Below are 27,725 nucleotides of genomic sequence, written 5' to 3'. Positions count from 1 at the left end.
AACGCCTATCTTACCTGTAATTTCTGTTTGCAAGTAGGGCTAGGCCCAGGGCTGGCTCCACGAGAAACAGCGAATAAGGTTGGCAATCCTGGGCGGATAAAATTTCCTCATAGCGGTGGTACTAGTGGTGTGACACAGTGGCAGTTGCATGCCTATGAAAAAAAAGAAAATTAAATCTGGTTTGTCCTCCTGAGCAATACAACGGTACAATAGAGAATATAGCAGGTGACAGAAGTACACTAGAACAGTGCCACATTGTAGCCTAACAAATGTTAAAGTATAACTAATTCGGTTGAAGTTCTTTGACATTAGCCATGGGTCTTTGTAAAGCAGAGTAAGAATATATCCTCGGATTTCTTCACCAGCCTGTTGCTATCACCTTATCCTCCCCAGCAAGTGTGTGGATTTATTGCTGTAATTTAGTCACACATCAATGAAAACAACACAGCCCAGGGGAAGAGGGTTAGGGTTTGGAAAATGGATGGGTACGGGGGTTTTGGGGAAAGGTTTTGGGAGACAAGAAAAAATAGCACAGCATGGACAAACAATTGTGAACATAAACAAATCTTTGGGTACAAACCTATCCATCAATCTTGTCAGTGAAAAGTAAGTAGTACTTTCGACAACTGTGGAAGAAAGAATGCGACAGTACAGGGCGTGTGTGGAATTATTGATAACTATATTCAACATAAGGTCTCTGTTGCCAGATACCTGAGAGCCTTGCTGGTCACTATAAATCCATTCACAACACTCAATGGGGTTGGTCTGGAAGGTATAGTAGATAGAAAAGGAGAAATTGCTCTTTTTCTAGGTGTCCCCTCACTCACCAGGGTTGCCCCTTGGTGACATGCTTCATCATTGGGGCCATCCCAGTCCTCTACGGGCTGGGGCGTGCTGCGACTTGCGAATTACGTAGGAGCACTTACAAATGACTATGTGTGGTGCAGATGTGATAGTGGAGTGGACTAAGTGATGTGTTAAGGGATCAATTTAGAAGCAGAGAGAGATCCAAGAAATGCAGTCACAGTCAGAGAAAAAGACAAAAGATACTGTATCGGTATGTTGTAGTTGTCCTGTTGAATTTGGTAAGTAAGTTGCCTGCAGAAAAAAAATCCTCTTATTAGCGGCACTCCTCCATTGCAGCCGACGCTTCGTCCATCGATGTTGGTCACCAGAAGACACCCTGTAAAAAAAGCACAGCATGGACAAACAATTGAACATAAACAAATCTTTGGGTACAAACCTATCCATCAATCTTTGAAAGTGCATGCACTACTGCATGCATGTCAGGGAAAAGTAAGTGGTACTTTCGACAACTGTGGAAGAAAGAATGCGACAGTACAGGGCGTGTGTGGAATTATTGATAACTATATTCAACATAAGGTCTCTGTTGCCAGATACCTGAGAGCCTTGCTGGTCACTATAAATCCATTCACAACACTCAATGGGGTTGGTCTGGAAGGTATAGTAGATAGAAAAGGAGAAATTGCTCTTTTTCTAGGTGTCCCCTCACTCACCAGGGTTGCCCCTTGGTGACATGCTTCATCATTGGGTCCATCCCAGTCCTCTACGGGCTGGGGCGTGCTGCGACTTGCGAATTACGTAGGAGCACTTACAAATGACTATGTGTGGTGCAGATGTGATAGTGGAGTGGACTAAGTGATGTGTTAAGGGATCAATTTAGAAGCAGAGAGAGATCCAAGAAATGCAGTCACAGTGAGAGAAAAAGACAAAAGATACTGTATCTGTATGTTGTAGTTGTCCTGTTGAATTTGGTAAGTAAGTTGCCTGCAGAAAAAAAATCCTCTTATTAGCGGCACTCCTCCATTGCAGCCGACGCTTCGTCCATCGATGTTGGTCACCAGAAGACACCCTGTAAAAAAAGCACAGCATGGACAAACAATTGAACATAAACAAATCTTTGGGTACAAACCTATCCATCAATCTTTGAAAGTGCATGCACTACTGCATGCATGTCAGTGAAAAGTAAGTGGTACTTTCGACAACTGTGGAAGAAAGAATGCGACAGTACAGGGCGTGTGTGGAATTATTGATAACTATATTCAACATAAGGTCTCTGTTGCCAGATACCTGAGAGCCTTGCTGGTCACTATAAATCCATTCACAACACTCAATGGGGTTGGTCTGGAAGGTATAGTAGATAGAAAAGGAGAAATTGCTCTTTTTCTAGGTGTCCCCTCACTCACCAGGGTTGCCCCTTGGTGACATGCTTCATCATTGGGGCCATCCCAGTCCTCTACGGGCTGGGGCGTGCTGCGACTTGCGAATTACGTAGGAGCACTTACAAATGACTATGTGTGGTGCAGATGTGATAGTGGAGTGGACTAAGTGATGTGTTAAGGGATCAAATTTAGAAGCAGAGAGAGATCCAAGAAATGCAGTCACAGTCAGAGAAAAAGACAAAAGATACTGTATCTGTATGTTGTAGTTGTCCTGTTGAATTTGGTAAGTAAGTTGCCTGCAGAAAAAAAATCCTCTTATTAGCGGCACTCCTCCATTGCAGCTGACGCTTCGTCCATCGATGTTGGTGACCAGAAGACATCCTGTCCACTGCCTGCCTGATGCTGAATTGTGGCTCGCTAATGTGAAGCCTGACTCCATCCTTTTTTCCCCATTGCACAGACTGAAACCCGGCCTGTAATCATTCAACGAAAAACAGGAAGTGATATAATATTACAACACCACTGATAAATAAATATAAGGTATGTAGGCTGTGGAGTGCAAAAAGTCACACTTTGATGTTCCTAGTAGACAGTACAATATTTTTGAAAGTGCGTACTCTGTCAGAGTCACCTTTTGAAGGATAAATAAGTATGGGCAAATTAATGTAGCGGATCTTTCCCCTCAAGCTAGGTGTCCTGTAAACTGTGTTTTAGAACAAAATTAGATCTTCCCAGCAGTGCTCCCACCCAGACCCTTACTAAAGCCAGTCGAAAAAATGTAGAAGACCCCCAATCAAATCTCAAAAAACTAGGCCTAGCAGAAAACTGGTGACAAAACGTACTTTGAAAGTAAAAGTAGGCCCAAGTACCCCCTTACCCACCGTGGATTGCATTCAAACCACTTGCAAGCAACCAAGCAAAAGTATCCATAGCCAGCATCGCTCCAAGACTCGAAAACCCCCCCACCCAAACACATGCAATAGAAATACTGCTAACCCTAACGAACCCTAAGTTAAGAATAGTGGCAAAGGCTTTCTTTAACTATGCCAAATCCCCCCTTTCCCACCATGGATTTTCTTCAAATGACTTGCAACCAAAATTACACATTCTCACGAGTGCTCTAAGACCCCAGAACTCAGTTGCAAAAATCTAGAACACCCCGAAACACATGCAATCCTGCTGCTAGGGCTAACCCTAACGAACCCTAAGTTACAAAAAGTGCCAAAAGGCTTTTCCGCGAGGATTTTGTCCCAACCACTTCTACCCGGTATTAGACCTTCCCAGGAATGCCTCAAGACCCGCCAACCCACCCGCCAAGAAGCATAACACCCCCAAACAGGCCAAAAGCAAAATCTCATACTTGCAATATTTCTTGGCCTTCGGTCCAAACGCGCTGCGTAGCTAGGCCATAAGTCGGGGTTGCCACCACGGATTTCCTGAAAAGCAAATGCAATCAAGATTAGAGTGTCCCAGCAGTGCTCCCAGACCCCGAAACTCACCCACAAACACCAGGAAGCCCCACAAACAGGCCCCCGAAAACGCTACATTGAGCAAAATGTCAGAAATAGCAACAACAAAAAATCGACGTGGATTTTGTCCCAACCACTTTTATCCGGTATTAGAGCTTCCCAGCAATGGCCCCAGAGCCGTCAACCCTGGAGAAAACGAGTAGAAGACCCCCAAACAGCCAAAGAGCAAAAGTACAAAAATGGGGACTTTTGTCATTTTTTTCCAAATTTCCCAAATCACTCCGCGCGCGCTCTGCAGCTAGGCCCTAACTCCCCTCTGCCACCATGGATTTGCTTCAAACCTCTTGCAAAGTAAAGTATATATAGCCAGCAGTGCGCCCAGACCCCCGAAACCCACCCACAAACACCAGGAAGCCCCCCAAACAGGCCCCCGAAAACGCTACATTGAGCAAAATGTCAGAAATAGCACAAAAAAAAAATCGATGTGGATTTTGTCCCCACCACTTTTATCCGGTATTAGAGCTTCCCAGCAATGGCCCCAGAGCCGTCAACCCATGAGAAAACGAGTAGAAGACCCCCAAACAGCCAAAGAGCAAAAGTACAAAAATGGAGACTTTGTAATTTTTTTCCAAATTTCCCAAATCACTCCGCGCGCGCTCTGCAGCTAGGCCCTAACTCCCCTCTGCCACCATGGATTTGCTTCAAACCTCTTGCAAAGTAAAGTATCTATAGCCAGCAGTGCGCCCAGACCCCGAAACCCACCCACAAACACCAGGAAGCCCCCCAAACAGGCCCCCGAAAACGCAACATTGAGCAAAATGTCAGAAATAGCAACACAAAAAAATCGGCCTGGATTTTGTCCCAACCACTTCTACCCGGTATTAGACCTTCCCAGGAATGCCCCAAGACCCGCCAACCCACCCGCCAAGAAGCATAACACCCCCAAACAGGCCAAAAGCAAAATCTCATACTTGCAATATTTCTCGGCCTTCGGTCCAAACGCGCTGCGTAGCTAGGCCATAAGTCGGGGTTGCCACCACGGATTTCCTGAAAAGCAAATGCAATCAAGATTAGAGTGTCCCAGCAGTGCTCCCAGACCCCAAAACTCACCCACAAACACCAGGAAGCCCCACAAACAGGCCCCCGAAAACGCTACATTGAGCAAAATGTCAGAAATAGCAGAAAATAAATCGGCCTGGATTTTGTCCCAACCACTTCTACCCGGTATTAGACCTTCCCAGGAATGCCCCAAGACCCGCCAACTCACCCGCCAAGAAGCATAACACCCCCAAACAGGCCAAAAGCAAAATCTCATACTTGCAATATTTCTCGGCCTACGGTCCAAACGCGCTGCGTAGCTAGGCCATAAGTCGGGGTTGCCACCACGGATTTCCTGAAAAGCAAATGCAATCAAGATTAGAGTGTCCCAGCAGTGCTCCCAGACCCCGAAACTCACCCACAAACAGACGAACCCCCCCTAAGAGCACCTCAAAGGCAAGCAAGTCAGAAAAAACACTAAAAAATTTGCGCCTCGGATTTGGTCCAAACCACTTTTATCCGGTATTAGAGCTTCCCAACAATGGTCCCAGAGCCGTCAACTCACCTGCAAAGAGGTAGAACAACACCCCCACAAGTGCTGAGTCTTTCATCATTGGGCGTAAACCAGCCCTCTGGTTTGATGGAAATAGGAGTCTGGAGGAGGAGGATAGAGGAGCATGTTCTTCTGAACTTGTGAACCTGAGGAATGCAGACTGCGGCAACTTCAAATCAATTAGCAAACCAGTGAAGACAGTTCTGCTGATGGGCTTGTTTTTGTGATTATCTGATTAAAGTTTGAAATATATTAACTGTGCACAACAAAGAAAGACAGACACACAGGAATAAAAGTGAATAAGGACGAAAAAGAAAGTTATTGATTCGTTGTCTCATATTCAGGGCTCGGTATCACGGTCCAGGAATGAGAATAAGGCTTCGTCATCATACTCTGCGAATTCAGGCAGGATGAGCTCAGTGTCACCTGACAGAGTAGAAATTCCCTCATCTATGTTGCTGGCCACCTCGTCTTCATCCGGCGCGCTTTCTCGTACTCTGAAATCTGGTGGTATGAGGTGCTGATTCATCTTGATCATTGTTAACCTCTCCACATTTTTGGGCGAGAGGCGGCTCCGTTTGGGAGTTACAATGCCACCAGCAGCACTGAAAACACGTTCAGAAGACACGCTTGCGAGTGGGCAAGACAAGTAGTTTAAAGCCAGGTTGGTGAGCTGTGGCCACAATTCTTTTTTCCTATGCCAATACGCCAATGGGTCAGAATTAACATAGACCTCTGTTGAGTCATTCAGATAGTCCTTCACCATCGACTCAAGGTCCTCATCCAAGGTTCCTCCACTTTGCTTAGCTCTTGCTGTGCCTCTGACCTTTTGAGAACCAAACCCACGCAGAGCTAGCCAATCCTCTTCAGCCTCCAATGTTTCTGTTGTGTCTGGTGCAGATGATCCAGTTGCCGGTATCTTTAACGGCTGAGAGGCCACTTGTGCCACAGCCACAGGTGCAGAAGTGGATTGTTTTGACTGGGGATGGCCTGCTGATGTACTGCCATTTCCTTCAATTTTCAGCCGTTCTCTTTCAAACCTCTTGGCTGACAAGGCTAGCCAACGTTTGTACTTTGGAACATGTTCATCATCAAAAGGAAAGAAGCTTGGTCTGCCAGCGCCTTTTTGTAGCGTGGATCCAGAATAGTAGCACAAATGTAATGCTCTTCTGAGTGGATCGTTTTAAGACGTTCATCACCTTGTAGGAGCTCTAATAATTTCTCAGCCAGAACAAAAGAGTCTTGGTTTTTTACATCTTTTTCAAACACAGAACACACCTCCTTCAGTTGGTCCTCCAGCATGTACAACAATGGGATAGCTTTTCCCAAATTACAGTCCTCCTTGCTGACTGCACGCGTGAAGAACTCAAAAGGACGAAGCATGCGTGTCAGGCTTTGAACTATGTTCCATTGCGCCGCACCCATCCTCAGGTCATCCTGAGCTGTACCCTCTGTTAAGAAATATTGATCGAGTACCGTATACTGCTCATACAGACGCTCAAGCATGTAGAAGGTTGAGTTCCAACGTGTTACCACCTCCTGGATGAGTGCTTTCACTGGCATTTGACGTTGATATAGCAGGTTCCTCAGCTGCTACCGGGCCTTAAAAGAATGGCTGAAGTGGTTGCACATTTTTCGGCAGGTGTCCAATACTCTGTACGCTGCACTGCCTTTATTACCCAAGAATTTTTGGACAACCAGGTTTATACAGTGCGCCAAACACGGCACTCTGAAATAGTTACCCTGCCTCATGGCCTTAACTATATTGGCGCCATTGTCCGTGGAAACATAACCAACCTGGCGTTTTAGTGGGGACAGCCAGTTACGGACCTTTGTGTTAAAGACATCCAAAATGTTTTCTGCTGTGTGATGTTTCTCCAAACCAAACATGGCTAGTGTTGCATGTTTCCGAGCAGCTTTAAAAACAATGTCCGTGTCAACACCTGTGTTTAGCTTTGCTTTAGCCCCTGAAAAAGAGACCCAGTGTGCAGTGATGCACATGTAATCAGTGCCTGCGCCACTGGTCCACATGTCTGTTGTCAGATGTATAGTGTGAACAGCACTCTTCTGCAAAGCTGCCCCAATCACCTTCAGAACATCTTCATGTAGTGCTGGAACCGCAACTCGGGCAAAATAGAACCGGCTAGGAACCTTCCATTTAGGGCAGAGCGCTGCCACTAATTCTAGAAAACCAACCCCTTCTACAAAAGAAAAAGGGAGAAGGTCCAGAGCTAGCATTTTAACCAGCTTAGTGTTATACAGACGCGTCAGTGGGTGGTTGCGTTCATATTGCGCTTCTGTAAACAACATCTTTTTAATGTTGCCCTGGACCAAAGATTTACGGGATGATGATGATATCTTCGACCCAGTTACGCTCGCTGATGAACTTTTTCGCATTGATGTCTCACTCTCTCCCACACTCTTAGTGTGTCTCACATGGGGTGTGCTCCTGAAAGGGGTACTGGGTGTAAGTGAAGTGTTTGACACGTCTTCTTCCTCCTCGTCATCATCAGATGAAACATCAACGTTTTCTTGACTTGCAATTCCGGCTTCCTTGATCTCCTTTAGGTGTGCAAACCATTGGACAGCGTGCTGTCTCTCAAGATGACCTCTCTGGCCTCCGGTACCATAGTTGGTACCAAACTTACCACGACTAACTGCATGCTTACAAATGCTACAAATGGCGAGGTTTTCCTTTTTTGGCCAAACACTAAAGAAGTCCCAAACTGGAGACTTGAAATGTCTTTGGGGGCCGGAGGAGGCGGCGATACTGGTGGTGGTGGTCCTGCTGCTAATGCCAGATGAAGTGGAGGATGTGGATTGCCGAACTTCAGTACGTTTTGCACTTTCACCACCACGAATTGAGGTCGAGGTGGATGGAGGTCCCTTCTTGCGAGGAAGAAATATGGAAGCGGTAGGTGTTGGTGTACTAGTTAACTCCAAATCTAATGATTGTTGTGTTTCCATTTCCATTGCCTCCTCGTCGACATCATCATCACGCTCAGCAGCTTCTCGGGATAGGGTCAAAATGTCTCTTTGCTGCATGCCCGCTGGGGCTGCAGTGACCTTTATGATGACTGGCTCGTTGTCATCGTGAGAGGCTTCACCAGCAGCAGTATGCGTCACTTCTTGTTGTGCCTCATCACACTCCATAGCTATGAGTTTTTCGACGACCTTCCTTTTACGCATTAGAAATGCAATAGGTCTCGCAGCATTAGAGTTAGTGCTTTTAGAATTGTTTATGGGTTTTTTTGTAAATCTTTAGCATGAGGTTGAGGGTGAGTGAGGGTGAGGGGTTGAGGGTGAGGCTGAGGGGTTGAGGGTGAGGGTGAGTGAGGGTGAGGCTGAGGGGTTGAGGGTGAGGGTGAGTGAGGGGTTGAGGGTGAGGGGTTGAGGGTGAGGGGTTGAGGGTGAGGGGTTGAGGGTGAGGGGTTGAGGGTGAGGGGTTGAGGGTGAGGGGTTGAGGGTGAGGGTGAGTGAGGGTGGGTGAGGGTGAGTGAGGGTGGGTGAGGGTGAGTGAGGGTGGGTGAGTGTGAGTGAGGGTGAGTGGGGGTGAGTGGGTGAGTGGGGGTGAGTGTGGGTGAGTGTGGGTGAGGGTGAGGGATTGAGGGTGAGGGGTTGAGGGTGAGTGAGGGCAAGGGGTTGAGGGTGAGTGAGGGTGAGGGAGGGGTTGAGGTTGAGGGGTTGAGGGTGAGTGGGGGTGAGTGAGGGTGAGGGGTTGAGGGTGAGTGAGGGTGAAGGTGAGTGAGGGTGAGTGAGGGTGGGTGAGTGTGAGTGAGGGTGGGTGAGTGTGAGTGAGTGTGGGTGAGGGATTGAGGGTGAGGCGTTGAGGGTGAGGGGGTGAGGGGTTGAGGGTGAGGGGTTGAGGGTGGGTGAGGGGTTGAGGGTGGGTGAGGGGTTGAGGGTGGGTGAGGGGTTGAGGGTGGGTGAGGGGTTGAGGGTGGGTGAGGGGTTGAGAGTGAGTGAGGGTGAGGGTGAGTGAGGGTGAGGGGTTGAGGGTGAGTGGGGGTGAGTGAGGGTGAGTGAGGGTGAGGGGTTGAGGGTGAGTGAGGGTGAGGGGTTGAGGGTGAGTGAGGGTGAGGGGTTGAGGGTGAGTGAGGATGAGGGGTTGAGGGTGGGTGAGGGTGAGTGAGGGTGAGTGTGAGTGAGGGTGAGTGAGGGTGAGTGAAGGTGGGTGAGGGTGAGGGGTTGAGGGTGATTGAGGGTGAGGCGTTGAGGGTGAGTGAGGGTGAGGGGTTGAGGGTGAGTGAAGGTGAGGGTGAGGGTGAGTGAGGTTGAGGGGTTGAGGGGGAGTGGGGGTGAGTGAGGGTGAGGGGTTGAGGGTGAGTGAGGGTGAAGGTGAGTGAGGGTGAGTGAGGGTGGGTGAGTGTGAGTGAGGGTGGGTGAGTGTGAGTGTGGGTGAGGGATTGAGGGTGAGGGATTGAGGGTGAGGGGTTGAGGGGTTGAGGGTGAGGGGTTGAGGGTGAGGGGTTGAGGGTGGGTGAGGGGTTGAGGGTGGGTGAGGGGTTGAGGGTGGGTGAGGGGTTGAGGGTGGGTGAGGGGTTGAGGGTGGGTGAGGGGTTGAGGGTGGGTGAGGGGTTGAGGGTGGGTGAGGGGTTGAGGGTGGGTGAGGGGTTGAGGGTGGGTGAGGGGTTGAGGGTGAGTGGTTGAGGGTGATTGAGGGTGAGGCGTTGAGGGTGAGTGAGGGTGAGGGGTTGAGGGTGAGTGAAGGTGAGGGTGAGGGTGAGTGAGGGTGAGGGGTTGAGGGTGAGTGAAGGTGAGGGTGAGTGAGGTTGAGGGGTTGAGGGGGAGTGGGGGTGAGTGAGGGTGAGGGGTTGAGGGTGAGTGAGGGTGAGGGGTTGAGGGTGAGTGAGGGTGAAGGTGAGTGAGGGTGAGTGAGGGTGGGTGAGTGTGAGTGAGGGTGAGGGTGGGTGAGTGTGAGTGTGGGTGAGGGATTGAGGGTGAGGGATTGAGGGTGAGGGGTTGAGGGTGAGGGGTGGTGGGTGAGGGGTTGAGGGTGGGTGAGGGGTTGAGGGTGGGTGAGGGGTTGAGGGTGGGTGAGGGGTTGAGGGTGGGTGAGGGGTTGAGGGTGGGTGAGGGGTTGAGGGTGAGTGAGGGTGAGTGGGGGTGAGTGAGGGTGAGTGAGGGTGAGTGGGGGTGAGTGAGGGTGAGTGGGGGTGAGTGAGGGTGAGTGAGGGTGAGTGGGGGTGAGTGAGGGTGAGTGGGGGTGAGTGAGGGTGAGTGAGGGTGAGGGGTTGAGGGTGAGTGAGGGTGAGGGGTTGAGGGTGAGGGGTTGAGGGTGAGGGGTTGAGGGTGAGGGGTTGAGGGTGAGGGGTTGAGGGTGAGGGGTTGAGGGTGAGGGGTTGAGGGTGGGTGAGGGGTTGAGGGTGGGTGAGGGGTTGAGGGTGGGTGAGGGGTTGAGGGTGGGTGAGGGGTTGAGGGTGGGTGAGGGGTTGAGGGTGGGTGAGGGGTTGAGGGTGGGTGAGGGGTTGAGAGTGAGTGAGGGTGAGTGAGGGTGAGGGGTTGAGGGTGAGTGGGGGTGAGTGAGGGTGAGGGGTTGAGGGTGAGAGAGGGTGAGGGGTTGAGGGTGAGTGAGGGTGAGGGGTTGAGGGTGAGTGAGGATGAGGGGTTGAGGGTGAGTGAGGATGAGGGGTTGAGGGTGGGTGAGGGTGAGTGAGGTTGAGGGTGAGTGGGGGTGAGTGAGGGTGAGGGGTTGAGGGTGAGTGAGGGTGAAGGTGAGTGAGGGTGAGTGAGGGTGGGTGAGTGTGAGTGAGGGTGGGTGAGTGTGAGTGAGTGTGAGTGTGGGTGAGGGATTGAGGGTGAGGGGTTGAGGGTGAGGGGTTGAGGGTGAGGGGTTGAGGGTGAGGGGTTGAGGGTGGGTGAGGGGTTGAGGGTGGGTGAGGGGTTGAGGGTGGGTGAGGGGTTGAGGGTGGGTGAGGGGTTGAGGGTGGGTGAGGGGTTGAGGGTGGGTGAGGGGTTGAGGGTGGGTGAGGGGTTGAGGGTGAGTGGTTGAGGGTGAGTGGGGGTGAGTGAGGGTGAGTGAGGGTGAGGGGTTGAGGGTGAGTGAGGGTGAGGGGTTGAGGGTGAGTGAGGATGAGGGGTTGAGGGTGGGTGAGGGTGAGTGAGGGTGAGTGAGGGTGAGTGAGGGTGAGGGGTTGAGGGTGAGGGTGAGGGGGTGAGGGTGAGTGAGGGTGAGGGGGTGAGGGTGAGTGAGGGTGAGTGAGGGTGAGTGAGGGTGAGTGAGGGTGAGTGAGGGTGAGTGAGGGTGAGTGAGGGTGAGGGTGAGTGAGGGTGAGTGAGGGTGAGTGAGGGTGAGTGAGGGTGAGTGAGGGTGAGTGAGGGTGAGTGAGAGTGAGGGTGAGTGAGGGGTTGAGGGTTACACAAGGGAGCATTCGTATTATAGCTGCATTAGTACCTGCAGTGAAGGGAAGTGATTCTCAGCGTCCTCTGGATAATAGGACCATTTTACTAGATGAGCTGGGTTTCGCCTCAAGAGGAAAGCTGGAGCAGTTGCTGATGTTTCACAGTCAAGTACAGTATTTTATGGGGCGATCTACTGCAATGCTCAACCAAGTCACTCTAGATGTATTTATTTTTTTTAAACCCTTTTGTTCCGGCAAGCATTTTCCTGTTAGAAACTCCTCCTAAATCGAAGTTTTAAAAATGTCGTTAAACCCACAGAAAATCCGGAAGCTGCTCAGCACTGATTGGTAGCGTAATCCTGCTTAATAATTCGACATTCCAAAACAAAAGCAATGCACAACATAGAGGTACAGTATAAAAACATGTGCAGATAAAACAAGGTGCATAATGTTTGCACGATGGTAGCTTCACTCAAGCAGGCACTTCAGTCTGTTAAAACAATCATTACTACACAGAACTCTGCAAATCTTTAAGGAAGGCAAGAACATACATAATATTTATGTAAGTAAGTGGACTATCAGGACTAGAAAGTTCCGCCTACTGACTACTGCATCTCCTCATTTCAAAACTTAAATTCTGAAACATTAAATAACTGTTAAACATTTAGTTAGTTTTGTTAAGGAGCGGCTATGAAAACAGTTTAGATTTGTTGTGGCATTAACTAGTTTCACTTTTCCAAAGCCTTAGGAATACAAATGCGTGAGTCTACAATATATGAGACTAGTTGTCTAACACTTAGCAGGCCTCGAGTGACTAACTCAGACACTGCAAGGACTAACGCGAGCTACCATATTCCTGGTACTTCTTTAAGGATCACGTAATGTCGGCAGTAAAATAGTTCTTTGGGGATGAGAGATGTCCTTGAAAATAACAGGAACGCCGCTCAAATAGTTTTACTCCCGTTAATCTATGGGCGGGCTCAACATTTCGTCTGCAAGACAGTGGCATGATGCTAGAGTAAAAATAGACGCTGACTCACTCGTGGGGACAAGACTGACCAGCATATTTACCGGCTCTGCACAGGGCAATGATCTGCTACCGGTCCCGAGTAAGAATTGCACAAAGACCCTAGAAGATTGTGGCAACTAGTTGGTCAAGCCATTCACGCCACCGGTAGCAGAAGCCGTCGTGCAGCTTGGTCACAAGCTAGTTACAAAACTATATATCGGTACCTGAAATAAAGTAAGCTATATTAAAAGTTAACAAGCAATTGAGGCTTGACTTACCGTAATACAGGCTACACGTTGAGAGGTGCGCACGCCTACAAATCTTCAGGGCTGAAGGCGGTAAACTGTTGAGGAGGGGGGAGGAGAGATGCGACACGGCGGGAGGGGGCGGTGCGGCTCAAATCAACAAACAAGCCGGAGGGAAGAGAGGGGAGGGGGGAGGAGAAATGCGACACGGCGGGAAGGGGAGGGGGCGGAACAGGGGAGGGGGCGGAGAGGGGACATGCACGCGCCCGTGACTTTTAAGGTCAATGCGCATGCGCATAAGCTTAATGCGCATGCGCATTGACCTTAAAAGTCACGGGCACTGCAAGGAATCGCCACGATTCCTTGCAGTGCAGATAAAGAGTGGATAACTCGCAATACTCTCGCCTGGTGAAAAGGCCACAAGTACAGCCCCAAAAAACGAAAATCACTAAAAAATCAGCACAATCCCATTCCATCCATGCCCTCCATGATGTTTAAATTCAAGACAACCCACAAAAAGACTAGGCCCATGCAAGACTCACTACCCCCGGGCATAAAGGTTGAAAAGTAGGCAAACTGGTTGCAGGCCTAACAACAATGCCTGCATTCAAAATGGCCACTTGCCTCCCAGCACATGGCCAGGGCCTGTAGCAGCACTCAAAATGGCCCCCAGCCACATGGCCTGTCCCTCCCCATGAACACCCCCAAAAATCGAAAAACACTGCAAAATCAGCACAATCCCATTCCATCCATGCCCTCCGTGATGTTTAAGTTCAAGACACCCCAAAGAAAGACTAGGCCCATGCAAGACTCAATACCCCTGGTTAAAAGGCCACAAGTACAGCCCCAAAAAACGAAAATCACTGAAAAATTAGCACAATCCCATTCCATCCATGCCCTCCATGATGTTTAAATTCAAGACAACCCACAGAAAGACTAGGCCCATGCAAGACTCACTACCCCTGGGCATAAAGGTTGAAAAGTAGGCAAAATGGTTGCAGGCCTAACAACAATGCCTACATTCAAAATGGCCACTTGCCTCCCTGCACATGGCCAGGGCCTGTAGCAGCACTCAAAATGGCCCCCAGCCACATGGCCTGTCCCTCCCCATGAACACCCCCAAAAATCGAAAATCACTGAAAAATCAGCACAATCCCATTCCATCCATGCCCTCCATGATGTTTAAGTTCAAGACACCCCACAAAAACACTAGGCCCATGCTAGACTCAATACCCCTGGTGAAAAGGCCACAAGTACAGCCCCAAAAAACGAAAATCACAGAAAAATCAGCACAATCCCATTCCATCCATGCCCTCCATGATGTTTAAGTTCAAGACACCCCACAGAAAGACTAGGCCCATGCTAGACTCAAATACCCCTGGTGAAAAGGCCACAAGTACAGCCCCAAAAAACGAAAATCACTGAAAAATCAGCCCAATCCCAATCCATCCATGCCCTCCATAATGTTGAAGTTCAAGACAACCCACAGAAAGACTCAGTCCACCCACCACTGAGTACCCCTGGGCAAAAGGGCCCAAAACAGCCCAAAAATCGAAAATTCCAAAATTGTAGTTGCAGCAACTGTAATGCCCCAAACAAACTTACTTGTAAAATTTCTAATCCAACAGTGATCCAAAGAAAGTCAAAAAGGCCTCAAATCCAAATATCCAGCAGCATCCACAAAAAGTAATCCTTCCAGCTCCAGATCCAAATGAAAAGTGACCAGGAGATGGACAAAGCACTGGGAGGAGCCTGCTGGACAGGAACAGGAAGTTGAAGACTGTGGGGCACTTCCTTCCTCCCACCCCCCCTCCCCCCCTCCCCAAAATGGACTCCTCGCTAAAAAAGTGCAGGCAAATGTCAACCTAAGGAGTTATTCAGATAAAAATCATCATTTCAAGAAGGTTTATGCTGCTTGCTGGTGGATTTCTTGTGCATAATTGCAAATTTTATATTTTCGCTTGTGCGAGATTGTTGCTGCTCGCCGCATCTCAAATCTCGCAATTGCGAAGTACCGCGAGACGTGATCTCGCCGTACTCGCGTTGACAAACTCTCGCTGTGCAAGTTGGCAAGCCGCGATGACGTAATCGTGCTCGCCAAATTCCCGCGGGATCACACAGCAAGATCCAAAATGGCGCAGCACTCGCAAATTATCGAGAAAAACAACTCGGCAAACGATGATAAACGCCGCGCGCCGCAAAAATTGTATCACCAACGCCGCACGCCGCAAAAAAAATCCGCTGCGTGCGAATTTGCGGATTTTGCGGGAAATTCGCAAATCTCGCGGATTGCGAATTTACCGAAAATCCGCGAGCGTAACGGATTTTCCGCCCATACTTAGTTGGCGGGTCTTGGGGCATTCCTGGGAAAGTCTAATACCGGATAGAAGTGGTCGGGACAAAATCCACGCAGATTTTATTTGCTATTTCTGACATTTTTCTCAATGTAGCATTTTCGGGGGCCAATTTGGGGGGCTTCCTGGTGTTTGTGGGTGGGTTTCGGGGTCTGGGAGCACTGCTGACTATGGATACTTTACTTTGCAAGAGGTTTGAATTAAATCCATGGTGGCAGAGGGGAGTTAGGGCCTAGCTGCAGAGCGCGCACGGAGTGATTGGGGAAATTGGCAAAAAAATGACTAAGTCCCCATTTTTGTACTTTTGCTCTTTGGCTGTTTGAGGGTCTTCTACTCATTTTCTCCTGGGTTGACGGCTCTGGGGCCATTGCTGGGCAGCTCTAATACCGGATAAAAGTGGTTTGGACCAAATCGGAGGCAGAATTTTTTTTGTGTCTTTGCTGACTTGCTTGCCTTTGAGGAGCTCTTTGGGGGGGTTCCGGCTGTTTGTGGGTGAGTTTCGGGGTCTGGGAGCACTGCTGGGACAGTCTAATCTTGATTGCATTTGCTTTTCAGGAAATCCGTGGTGGTAAACCGGAGTTATGGCCTAGCTACACAGAGCGTTTGGACCGAAGGCGGAGAAATATTGTAAGTATGAGATTTTGCTTTTGGGCTGTTTGGGGGTGTTGTGCTTTTTGGCGGGTGGGTTGGCGGGTCTTGGGGCATTCCTGGGAAGGTCTAATACCGGATAGAAGTGGTTGGGACAAAATCCATGCTGATTTTTTTTTTGCTATTTCTGACATTTTGCTCAATGTAGCGTTTTCGGGAGCCTGTTTGGGGGGCTTCCTGGTGTTTGTGGGTGGGTTTCGGGGTTTGGGAGCACTGCTGGCTATGGATACTTTACTTTGCAAGAGGTTTGAAGCAAATCCATGGTGGCAGAGGGGAGTTAGGGCCTAGCTGCAGAGCGCGCACAGAGTGATTTGGGAAATTGGCAAAAAAATGACTAAGTCCCCATTTTTGTACTTTTGCTCTTTGGCTATTTGGGGGTCTTCTACTAGTTTTCTCCTGGGTTGTTGGCTCTGGGGCCATTGCTGGGAAGCTCTAATACCGGATAAAAGTGGTTTGAACCAAATCGGAGGCAGAATTTTTTGTGTGTTTTTGCTGACTTGCTTGCCTTTGAGGAGCTCTTGGGGGGGGTTCCGGCTGTTTGTGGGTGAGATTTGGGGTCTGGGAGCACTGCTGGGACACTCTAATCTTGATTGCATTTGCTTTTCAGGAAATCCGTGGTGGTAAACCGGAGTTATGGCCTAGCTACACAGCGCGTTTGGACCGAAGGCCGAGAAATATTGTAAGTATGAGATTTTGCTTTTGGGCTGTTTGGGGGTGTTGTGCTTTTTGGCGGGTGGGTTGGCGGGTCTCTGGGCATTCCTGGGAAAGTCTAATACCGGATAGAAGTGGTTGGGACAAAATCCACGCTGATTTTTTTTGCTATTTCTGACATTTTGCTCAATGTAGCGTTTTCGGGGGCCTGTTTGGGGGGCTTCCTGGTGTTTGTGGGTGGGTTTCGGGGTCTGGGAGCACTGCTGACTATGGATACTTTACTTTGCAAGAGGTTTGAAGCAAATCCATGGTGGCAGAGGGGAGTTAGGGCCTAGCTGCAGAGCGCGCACGGAGTGATTTGGGAAATTGGCAAAAAAATGACTAAGTCCCCATTTTTGTACTTTTGCTCTTTGGCTGTTTGAGGGTCTTCTACTCATTTTCTCCTGGGTTGACGGCTCTGGGGCCATTGCTGGGAAGCTCTAATACCGGATAAAAGTGGTTTGGACCAAATCGGAGTCAGAATTTTATTTGTGTTTTTGCTGACTTGCTTGCCTTTGAGGAGCTCTTTGGGGGGCTTCCTGGTGTTTGTGGGTGGGTTTCGGGGTCTGGGAGCACTGCTGGCTATGGATACTTTACTTTTCAAGAGGTGTGAAGCAAATCCATGGTGGCAGAGGGGAGTTAGGGCCTAGCTGCAGAGCGCGCGCGGAGTGATTTGGGAAATTGGCAAAAAAAATGACTAAGTCCCCATTTTTGTACTTTTGCTCTTTGGCTGTTTGGGGGTCTTCTACTAGTTTTCTCCTGGGTTGACGGCTCTGGGGCCATTGCTGGGAAGCTCTAATACCGGATAAAAGTGGTTTGGACCAAATCGGAGGCGGAATTTTTTTTGTGTTTTTGCTGACTTGCTTGCCTTTGAGGAGCTCTTGGGGGGGTTCCGGCTGTTTGTGGGTGAGATTCGGGGTCTGGGAGCACTGCTGGGACACTCTAATCTTGATTGCATTTGCTTTTCAGGAAATCCGTGGTGGTAAACCGGAGTTATGGCCTAGCTACACAGCGCGTTTAAACCGAAGGCCGAGAAATATTGTAAGTATGAGATTTTGCTTTTGGGCTGTTTGGGGGTGTTGTGCTTTTTGGCGGGTGGGAGGCGGGTCTTGGGGCATTCCTGGGAAAGTCTAATACCGGATAGAAATGGTTGGGACAAAATCCACGCTGATTTTTTTTGCTATTTCTGACATTTTGCTCAATGTAGCGTTTTCGGGGGCCTGTTTGGGGGGCTTCCTGGTGTTTGTGGGTGGGTTTCGGGGTCTGGGAGCACTGCTGACTATGGATACTTTACTTTGCAAGAGGTTTGAAGCAAATCCATGGTGGCAGAGGGGAGTTAGGGCCTAGCTGCAGAGCGCGCACGGAGTGATTTGGGAAATTGGCAAAAAAATGACTTAGTTCCCATTTTTGTACTTTTGCTCTTTGGCTGTTTGGGGGTCTTCTACTCGTTTTCTCCTGGGTTGACGGCTCTGGGGCCATTGCTGGGAAGCTCTAATACCGGATAAAAGTGGTTTGGACCAAATCGGAGGCGGAATTTTTTGTGTGTTTTTGCTGACTTGCTTGCCTTTGAGGAGCTCTTTGGGGGGGTTCCGGCTGTTTGTGGGTGAGTTTCGGGGTCAGGGAGCACTGCTGGGACACTCTAATCTTGATTGCATTTGCTTTTCAGGAAATCCGTGGTGGTAAACCGGAGTTATTGCCTAGCTACACAGCGCGTTTGGACCGAAGGCCGAGAAATATTGTAAGTATGAGATTTTGCTTTTGGGCTGTTTGGGGGTGTTGTGCTTTTTGGCGGGTGGGTTGGCGGGTCTTGGGGTATTCCTGGGAAGGTCTAATACTGGATAGAAGTGGTTGGGACAAAATCCATAAGGAAAAGCCTTTTGGCTAGTTTTGTAACTTAGGGTTCGTTAGGGTTAGCCCTAGCAGCAGGATTGCATGTGTTTTGGGGTGTTCTAGATTTTTGCAACTGAGTTCTGGGGTCTTAGAGCACTCGTGAGAATGTGTAATTTTGGTTGCAAGTCATTTGAAGAAAATCCATGGTGGGAAAGGGGGGATTTGGCATAGTTAAAGAAAGCCTCTGCCACTATTCTTAACTTAAGGCTCGTTAGGGTTAGCAGTATTTCTATTGCATGTGTTTGGGTGGCGGGGTTTTCGAGTCTTGGAGCGATGCTGGCTATGGATACTTTTGCTTGCTTGCAAGTGGTTTGAATACAATCCACGGTGGGTAAGGGGGTATTTGGGCCTACTTTTACTTTCGAAGTACGTTTTGTCACCAGTTTTCTGCTAGGCCTCGTTTTTTGAGATCTGATTGGGGGTCTTCTACATTTTTGCAACTGGCTTTAGTAAGGGTCTGGGTGGAAGCACTGCTGGGAAGGTCTAATTTTGTTCTAAAACACAGTTTACAGTACACCTAGCTTGAGGGCAAAGATCCACTAAATTAATTTGCCCATACTAATTTATCCTTGAAAAGGTGACTCAGACAGAGTACGCACTTTCAAAAATGTTGTACTGTCTATTAGGAAAATCAAAGTGTGACTTTTTGCACTACACAGCGTACATACCTTATATTTATTTATCAGTGCTGTTTTTCTTTCAATAATTACAAGCCAGGTTTCAGTCTGCAATGGGGAAAAAAGGATGGAGTCAGGCTTCACATTAGCAAGCCGCAATTCAGCATCCGCCAGGCAGGCAGTGGACAGGGTGTCTTCTGGTCACCAACATTGATGGACGAAGCGTCAGCTGGAGTGGAGGAGTGCCGCTAATAAGAGGAATTGTTTGCTGCATGCAACTTACTTACCAAATTCAACAGGACAACTACAACAATACAGATACAGTATCCATTCTTTTATTCAATAAGTGTGTGTGACAGCGTTTCTTGGATCTCTCTCTGCTTCTAAATTGATCCCTACAGCCATTCTATAGGTTTTACTTCGGCTATTTTTTAAACCTAATTTAATGTAGCCCTGTACTGTCGCATTCTGTCATTCACGGTTGTCGAAAGTACTACTTACTTTTCTGTAACAATGCATTCAGTAGTGCATGCACTTCCTTTATGTCACGTAAAAAATTTATGGTTAGCTTTGTACCCAAAAATTTCTTTATGTTCAATTATTGTTTGTCCATGCTGTGCTTTTTTTTTTCTCTCAACAAAACGTACCCAAAAAGAAACCCCCATTCCTATCCATTTTACAAACCCTAACCCTCTTCCCCCGGGTTGTGTGGTTTTGCTTGATGTGTGACTAAATGACATCAATAATTCCACACACTTGCTGGGGAGGATAAGGTCATAGCAACAGGCTGGTGAAGGAATCTGAGGATATATTCTAGACTTACTCAGCTTCAGTACTATTTCTTGTAGTATTAGCCAATGTCAAAGAAACAAGTACAAGTTATACTATAAATACTTTACCATTTGTTAGGCTACATTGTGGCACTGTTGTAGTCTAGTGTACTGTCACCTGCTATATTCTCTATCGTACCGTTGTAATGCTACAGTAAGGACAAACCAGGTTTCATTTTCTTTTTTTCCATAGCCATGCTACTGTGTCACACCACTAGTACCACCACAATGAGGAGGAAATTTCAGCCGCCCTGGATTGCAACCTTAATCGCCATTTCCCGTGGAGCCAGCCCTGGGCCTAGCCCTACTTTCAAACAGAAATTACAGGTAAGATAAGCGTTTGGTTGGAGGTAGTATAATGGAGTATTAGGAGAGACGAGAGATTGACGGTAGTACTACTAAAGTCCTAGGACTATTCAGGAAAACAAACTTACTGTTAAATCCCCACCCACCGGACTCAAAAGCAGTAAAAAACAGTATATTTTTATAGCCCTAACAAAATAATCTCCCGCAAGACCCTCCCTAACCCCAACGATTGTCCTTCAAAAGTCCCCAAAAAAACCAACTCCCAATTCCCACCCCCCAAAATTCTCTAAAAAAGGGGCAAGGGACACAGTGGCAGGGTGCTGTTGACTTTAGCAGCCAGGGCATCATGCTCCTTGCGGAGGGTGGCATGTTCGAAGCGGAGGCCCTCCACCAAGTTCTTATAGTTCAGGACCTCCTGCTCCAGGTAGGACAGTCTGAGGGATAAGCGGCGCCGGCGTGCCTTGCAAATACTGTGGGGGGCAGCTGCTGTCTTTGCTGCTCGGCGGTGGCGTTTGGCTTTGGTAGCCCGGCTCCGTACCGCTGGAGCACTGCGCTGGCTGGCAGCCCACACGGAGGAGGATGCAGCTGTCCCAGTGGACGTTGTTGTTGTACAAGACTGCGTCTCCTCCTCCTCCAGGGCCACCAGCCGCCGATATTCAGCGACAGTGGCATCCAGCCTCCGTTGCCGGGCCATTCGAGCCAGCTCCTTCCTCCTTGATGGTCCCTTGGATTTGGAAGGAGCAACTACATGAAGAAAGAAAGACATAGTCTGTAACCAATGCTCCTTAGATTAACACAAAATGATTGAGCAGAAAGTTGTCACAGTACAAGTAGCAAATTGAAAGCACAGTACATAACTATTGAGGACAGTATCTATGTAACCTCCGATTTCTTCATCCTTGCTCTAACATTAGTGGGAGTTTAAGGAACAAATTCTACGAGCACTATGGACTTCCATTACAGTCGACTATGACAGTACACCAGTCTTATTCTTCTTCTTCTCTCTTATTTAGGAAAATTGGTATGTTATCTTATGCAAGCCGGCATAATGCCAGCGCAGTGAACTTGCACCCGAGAAAAACAGGCGCACACCATGGTGAGTGAGACAGACTTGCGTTACTGTACTGGTCCAGTACATGCAAGTGGTCAAGCTCTTACTTTTCTATTACGGGTGGAACTGAGAATACTCTGTTAAAAGGGCTACTGCTTAATTCATTTAGCTTACACCCTACAGTGCAAATGAGTATTAGAAAAGGAAAATGAAGAAGCTAAATAATCTGATTATCTATCACTGCACATGGGATGTATTTGATGACATATGGGATGACTTTAGGTGCTTTGCTTATTATTGAGTGAACAGTGATACACCCACACATGAATGACGTACTACTACTAAACTAAAGTTATTAAGAGAGGTAGGGAGTGTCCACCGTAATAACCGGATATATGCTGTGCTTGCAGTTGCAATACAAACTACTGCTACTATTCATGGTAGTATTTAGACAAAATTACAACTTCTTTTCCTTGCCTTTCCTACACTGGAACGGACGTGCGGGTGCGGTGTTACATGCTCTTCAAAGTAACACTTAGTTCATCCAGTGACCGTCTACTCTCTCTAGATACACATATGCTATCTAAGAGTCAGATAGTACCATGAATGATCCAGGCATCCATCCATTCAAAGTATATGCACACATACAGTTTCTGTTTCACTCACCCAGGCTGTTCTCCTTCCACCCATCCTTGCTTCATCATTCACCCAGCCATGCACCATACCATATTCTTTCCTTCCCAGCCACCTCGGGGACCAAGCAAACACATATCATTCTTCTTTGCCAATCATCATCACATTTCTCGTCCTTCCACACTTACTTACACCCTTCTTTCGCTTTTCGTCAATCCCATCCATCAAGTTCATCTCAGATCTGATTGGGATTCTTCTCGCCAAAAACTTCACAGCTAAGTTGAAGTACATTTAGAGGAGGCTACTACCTGGTTTATTTATAATACACCCGTGCAAAAAGCACACTCTGCAGTCTTCAATCTCAATAAGTAAGGAATATATAGCTTACCTCTGCCCGCCACCACCGTGTCATCCCCCACCGAATTGTCCGGCACTTCCACTGCCTCCTCCCCAGAGTTGTCCTCGTCCAATGCCACCACCACCTCCGCGCTGGCCCCGCCTCCAGATGTTCCACCTACAAAGTACATTTAATAATGTTAGAATACACCACTCACTACTATATAATATTTGGTCTAGGAGGAAGAAAGAAATGTGAAAAAAACAGTATACAATGTAATAATTTGTGACTGTCTACTCTAAAGTAAAAATGTCCCTTTTTCCAGGGAAGGCTGTTGTCTTGCTGCACTTTTGGCACAACTGATGAATGCTTGCTTTTTATTTTTAACACGCACCACTTTTTCTCCTAACAGACAGAAGCTTGACTTCTAAGAACACGAGCAGGATCAAGTTCAAACCAGGTGAGAGCTCGACCACAAGAAATGTGTCCAATTTATCGTCAGCACTAAGCACTTTTCCATTTTCAGTTAAACGTTTACTTTTATGACAAACTAGATTTTAATAAATGTGTTTACTTTTAATAAAGCTTTTAAACTTAAATAGACTCTGTGGTTTTTGGTCCTCCAGACAAGAGTGGATGAGCTAAAGGTTTTGCAATTTTTGCAAGCATGAGTCCGTGCCTCTGACATCATTGGGGAATAATCATAATCATCGGTGGCTTTGGGAGCTAAATTACTCTGCCACACTATCAAGTCAGTAAGGAGATTGGGGGTTCAACTACAAAGTCTGTTATCACTGAGGTATGTGGAAAGTCTAACAGCACCTATTATAATTGATAAGCTAAGCAATGCATTATTTAGTGTCCATAGTTCTGTTTGTGCAGATTTGTCCCTGCAACAGTAGTAGAATGGATTGTCCTCCTATCCAAACCAAAAGTAAAGTAGTATCTTATTCTTTCTTGGTGGTCATTCACCTTTTTATTGTTGGCAATTGTCAAAGCATAAACATTTAGAAGACTTGAAAAGACATTATGGACAATCCCAGAGGACTGCGCTCTGTGCATAGAGCTATTGCTGACTAGAATGGGAGTCCAATGGAATTGCCAAATGTGCAAACTTAGTTAGCTACACAGACAGACTAATAAGAATAATCTAGTAATACCACACGGAGTCATAGTCGAGGCAGGATAAGAATTTAAATCCAGTCTACAAGAATATCAAAGACGATTTAGAAAAAATCGAATGAGGAACGCTGGGAAAAAATAAGTACTCTATATTAAAATTAAAACTTACTGGGGCCAGCAAAGGAGCTCTCGCCTGCCCGATCCTGGCCTGCATCCTCAACAGCACCCTCCTCCTCCTGTGTCCTCCTCTTGCCCCTGGGGGAAGCTGATGTACAACATGAAAGAAAGAAAAACAGAAAACATGGATGATATTTGTCAACCAAATCAAACATTTCAAAAGAACTAACAAAATATTTTGGCGAAATAGCAAATAGACAACTATTCAACTGGATATATTATTGACCAATCTCATGTGGTCTACTACGTTATTAGTATTGCTTGATTTGCGGACTGTCGAATTGTAAACTTCTTATGTAACTCACTACACAAAGTACTAAAAAGGTTTGCCTAGGATTGGCAGGCAGCATTCCGCAGCACGCGAAGTGACAGCCAAAGTCCACCATGATTGCAGATCAGCGACAACACTAAAGTTTCCTACTACAGTAACCAGTCATTAAAATACTCAAACTATCAATCCACCACCACTATTTCTTCTTATCGCCATGTGTACAAAGGAAGGACTGGACTTGAGTCTGTAGGGGCTGCTTTAGAAGCCCCTTGCAGCTCTTTTGCTCCATTGTTGCGTGACTTTTGTGAAGCAGGCGCAATGGTGCGGCGTATATTAACAATGTGACGCATATGGGAGATGCATCACGTTGTAAAGCCCTGCGCCATCAGGGGGCGTTCCGGCGCAAGGGAGGGCTTTCCTGCGCAGGAACGCATCCTAAAAGTGGCTGAGGGAAATCTACAAGATTTCAATCACTCACTTTAACGACAATGATGCGTGACTCAAACCCTGCGCCTGCTTGAAGCAGACGTACGGCTTGATGCAGCTTTGGGGGGATAGGGCACACCAGAGCATTGATGGAGCTGCGCCATCGTTGCGACGCAACTCCAGCAATGCGCCGCCCTTACGGCACAGATGCGTAACGCTTTGGTGATGTTTTGGGCCCATGGTGCGCCGCATTGTAAATACGGCGCACCATGGGTGATAGTGGCGTGGCGCACAATTACTGGCGCATCCCTGCTACTTTGCAGGGATGCGCCGGTAATTAAACATCTGAACCTTAGTGTGTAGCATTACGCAGTTCTTTAAACTACACTCATACATAATTTCACAGGCCAATGAAATGAACACAAAATCGGAAACAAATAAGCATAGTAGCAACACTACTGAGAAAAAGAGCAGTGCACCTGAAATGCACTGAAGATTTTGAAATATAATATACCTACAATGTAATGAGCAGCATTATTGCTCTTGGTAAAGAAAAAATGCAATATAATAACACAGCAGGAGAAAACAGAGTAGTAAAGAAATAGCTACTACTACTACTCAGCAAGCCCGGGGATCTCGAGGCCAAGCAGGTCGAGCAGATCTCGTTCACGGGTCAGGACATCCGTCCAGCGGTGGGTGGCCTGGTTGTAGGTGCGCCGGACCCGAGAGTGGTGGTACATGGCCCGGCACACCTTATCCCACCGCTTCCAGCGATCCCGCATCCCGTACCCGCCTACGATCTTGCCGCCTGCCATTATGGTCCTAGGGAGGTGGCGCTGTACATAGAACAGTAGTGCGTCCACCTCCTCCGGGCTGAAAATCTCCCGGGGTGCGACTGTCTCCCCCCTCAAACGCCCGCACGGGAGCCGGGCACGGGGTGTGGGACCCTTCCCCTTCTCGGGATGCTTCCCGGCTCCCTTCACCATGGTCTGGGCGGAAAGGAATAAAGAAAATAGAATAGGGAAGAGAAGAAAAGAAAAGAGTTTAAAAAAGTAGTTTAAAATTAACTGAAAGTAGCAGTAAACACAAAAATATAGGGCTAGAAAAATAGAGGGATAGATAATAAGTAAAATAGATCAAAAAAACCTTCAAACAAGCAAAGGATGGCACAGATTTAGAGAGGATACAAGAAGCATGCCCAGAACCATAGCAATGAATGAGAAACAAGATGGCCGCGCCCGTTCACGACCGCGTGGGTAAGTTCGCGCGAGATGTTCCTCGCGAACACTCGCGAAATTGTACTTGCGAGCCGCACACTTTGCGAGATTACACTTCGCGCCCAGAAACGGAAATACGTCATGCAAACAAGATGGCCGCGCCTTTGAACGACCGCAAGGGTAACTTCGCGCCTTGCGCTACAAGCAGCTTGCGAAAACGCACAAAACCTTGCAAACTAATACGCCGCAAAAAAAGAAATCGAATATTCGCACGAATTCGCGGCTTCCGAATCCGATCTCACGCGTGTTCGCGCCCCGCGAATCCCGCAAAATTGCAGAAAAACGAGTTTTGCAAAACTGAAAGCACTCGGCAGGTGCAAGAGTTCAAACTCATCATTAGTAACAATTCACTGTAGTGCTTCCTGACTGGGGCCCCTCCAGAGTTCAGTTGCTAGTTGCAACAATTGTATGACCCTGCTCTGACCCTCACAGCAGGCTCATAGAATAGCTAGAAGTAGGCCACAAAGGTCCTGGAAAAAAAATTGCACTTCAACAGAAAGCAAATTACTGATAAGGAAGCAGGTGCAAGACCTGGAATTTTAAAACAGTGACACATTAATAAACTAACCCCAAATTAATTCATGTCAGTTGAAGCAGGGCAGGTGTGCTTGCTTTCCCCCCCATAATCTACAGTGATTATGAATCAGAGGGTGGCATTGATGTAACAGAGGGTGGCATGGGTGAAAGAGAGGGTGGCAGTGGTGAAACAGAGGGTGCTGGGAGGCTGTGATGATGAACCAGACGTAGAAACAACATAGTCGCGACCGTTGTGAGCCGACAAGTAAGTTCGCAATTGCGAACTAGTACCAAACCCTCGCGAACTGGCAGAAACACTTGCGAACACAAAAAAAAATCTGCAAATTTGCGAGAATTCGCGGATTTTGCGGATTGCGAGTTCGCAAATTCGCAAAATTCGCGAACGCCAGATTCGCAAAATTCGCCCATGCTTAGTATATATATTGACAATTTTTACTCATAGGGAGTGGACCAATATAATCAATCTGCCAAATCTGAGCAGGTAATTAACCTCGGTGTAACTGTCGTCTAACAATTTGGGGTACTTTTCGTTGTCTAGAATGTTGACAGATAGGACAATGCATTATAGTATCTTTGATCAAATTTAGAGGAATATAAATTCCTCGGTCAGCAGCCCACCTGCTAGTGGCTCTTTCTCCAAAATGTCTTGCTTTCTGGTGGGCCCATTTCGCCAATCCCGCCAAATCAGAATCTTGCATGTCCACCACTGCCTCAGCAATTTTAGATTTCTCATCTGCAATGTTGTGAAAGAATTTGTCAAGGGAGTCTATTGGTGTATGAGCATCCACATGAAAGATTGTAACAGTACTTTGCAGAAGCAATTCCCAAATTTCTTGCCATAACTCTTTACCCCAAAGTTCTTTAGAATGCAATTCCCAATTACGAGCATGCCATGTTGGTAACCAAACCGCCAGTCCATTAGCAGCGGACCAGGAGTCAGTAAAAATGTGACACGTACCAGGTAGTTCCTGCTTTAAAACTTGGTAAACAGCATATAATTCAGCAAATTTACTACTTTTTCCTTCAACAGTTGTACTCAGCAATTTTTGTGTGATAGGATTATAAGACACTGCCTTCCAATGCCGTTTCTCTCCTATGTACCTCGCTGAACCATCCGTAAACCACACATGGTTACTGTCCTCCGCGGACAGATCATCAAATGGCTTACCCCACTTAACAGGGGATTCCTGTACTATAGGTACGGAGCAATCACTCCCAGTCTCATTCGATGGTGCCAGCGGCACTTGCTCATGTAATGTCGCAACACCTTTCGGACCCACGCATGCCCTATCTTGTATGTACCATTTCCACTTAATCACACTCGCCTCTTGAGCATGCCCAATTTGATGAGTTTTCGGCGAACTCAAAACCCATTGCATAATAGGAATTTCATGTCTCAACATTACATCATGTCCCAAAGTCAATTGCTCGGTATCTACCAGAGCCCAATAACATGCAAGTAAATGTTTCTCAAAAGGTGTATAACGGTCACCAGCATCCGGTAACTTTTTAGTCCAGAAACCTAGCGGTACTTTATTTCTGCCTTGTTTTTGCCACAAACTCCAATTTGCATTAGGACCTTGCACAGACACATTCAGATCCACATCACCATCACGCACGGGCCACAGATCCAAAGCATACTGGATCGCTTCTTTCGCCAAATCAAACGCATCTTGCTGCGGTTTACTCCATTCAAACGCATTCTTTTTACGAGTGACTCT

Source organism: Lissotriton vulgaris, chromosome 7 (genome assembly GCF_964263255.1).
Source record: "Lissotriton vulgaris chromosome 7, aLisVul1.2, whole genome shotgun sequence".
Classification (NCBI taxonomy): Eukaryota; Metazoa; Chordata; class Amphibia; order Caudata; family Salamandridae; genus Lissotriton; species Lissotriton vulgaris.
The sequence above is the reverse complement of the archived record's forward strand: the minus strand, read 5'-3'. Positions refer to the sequence as shown.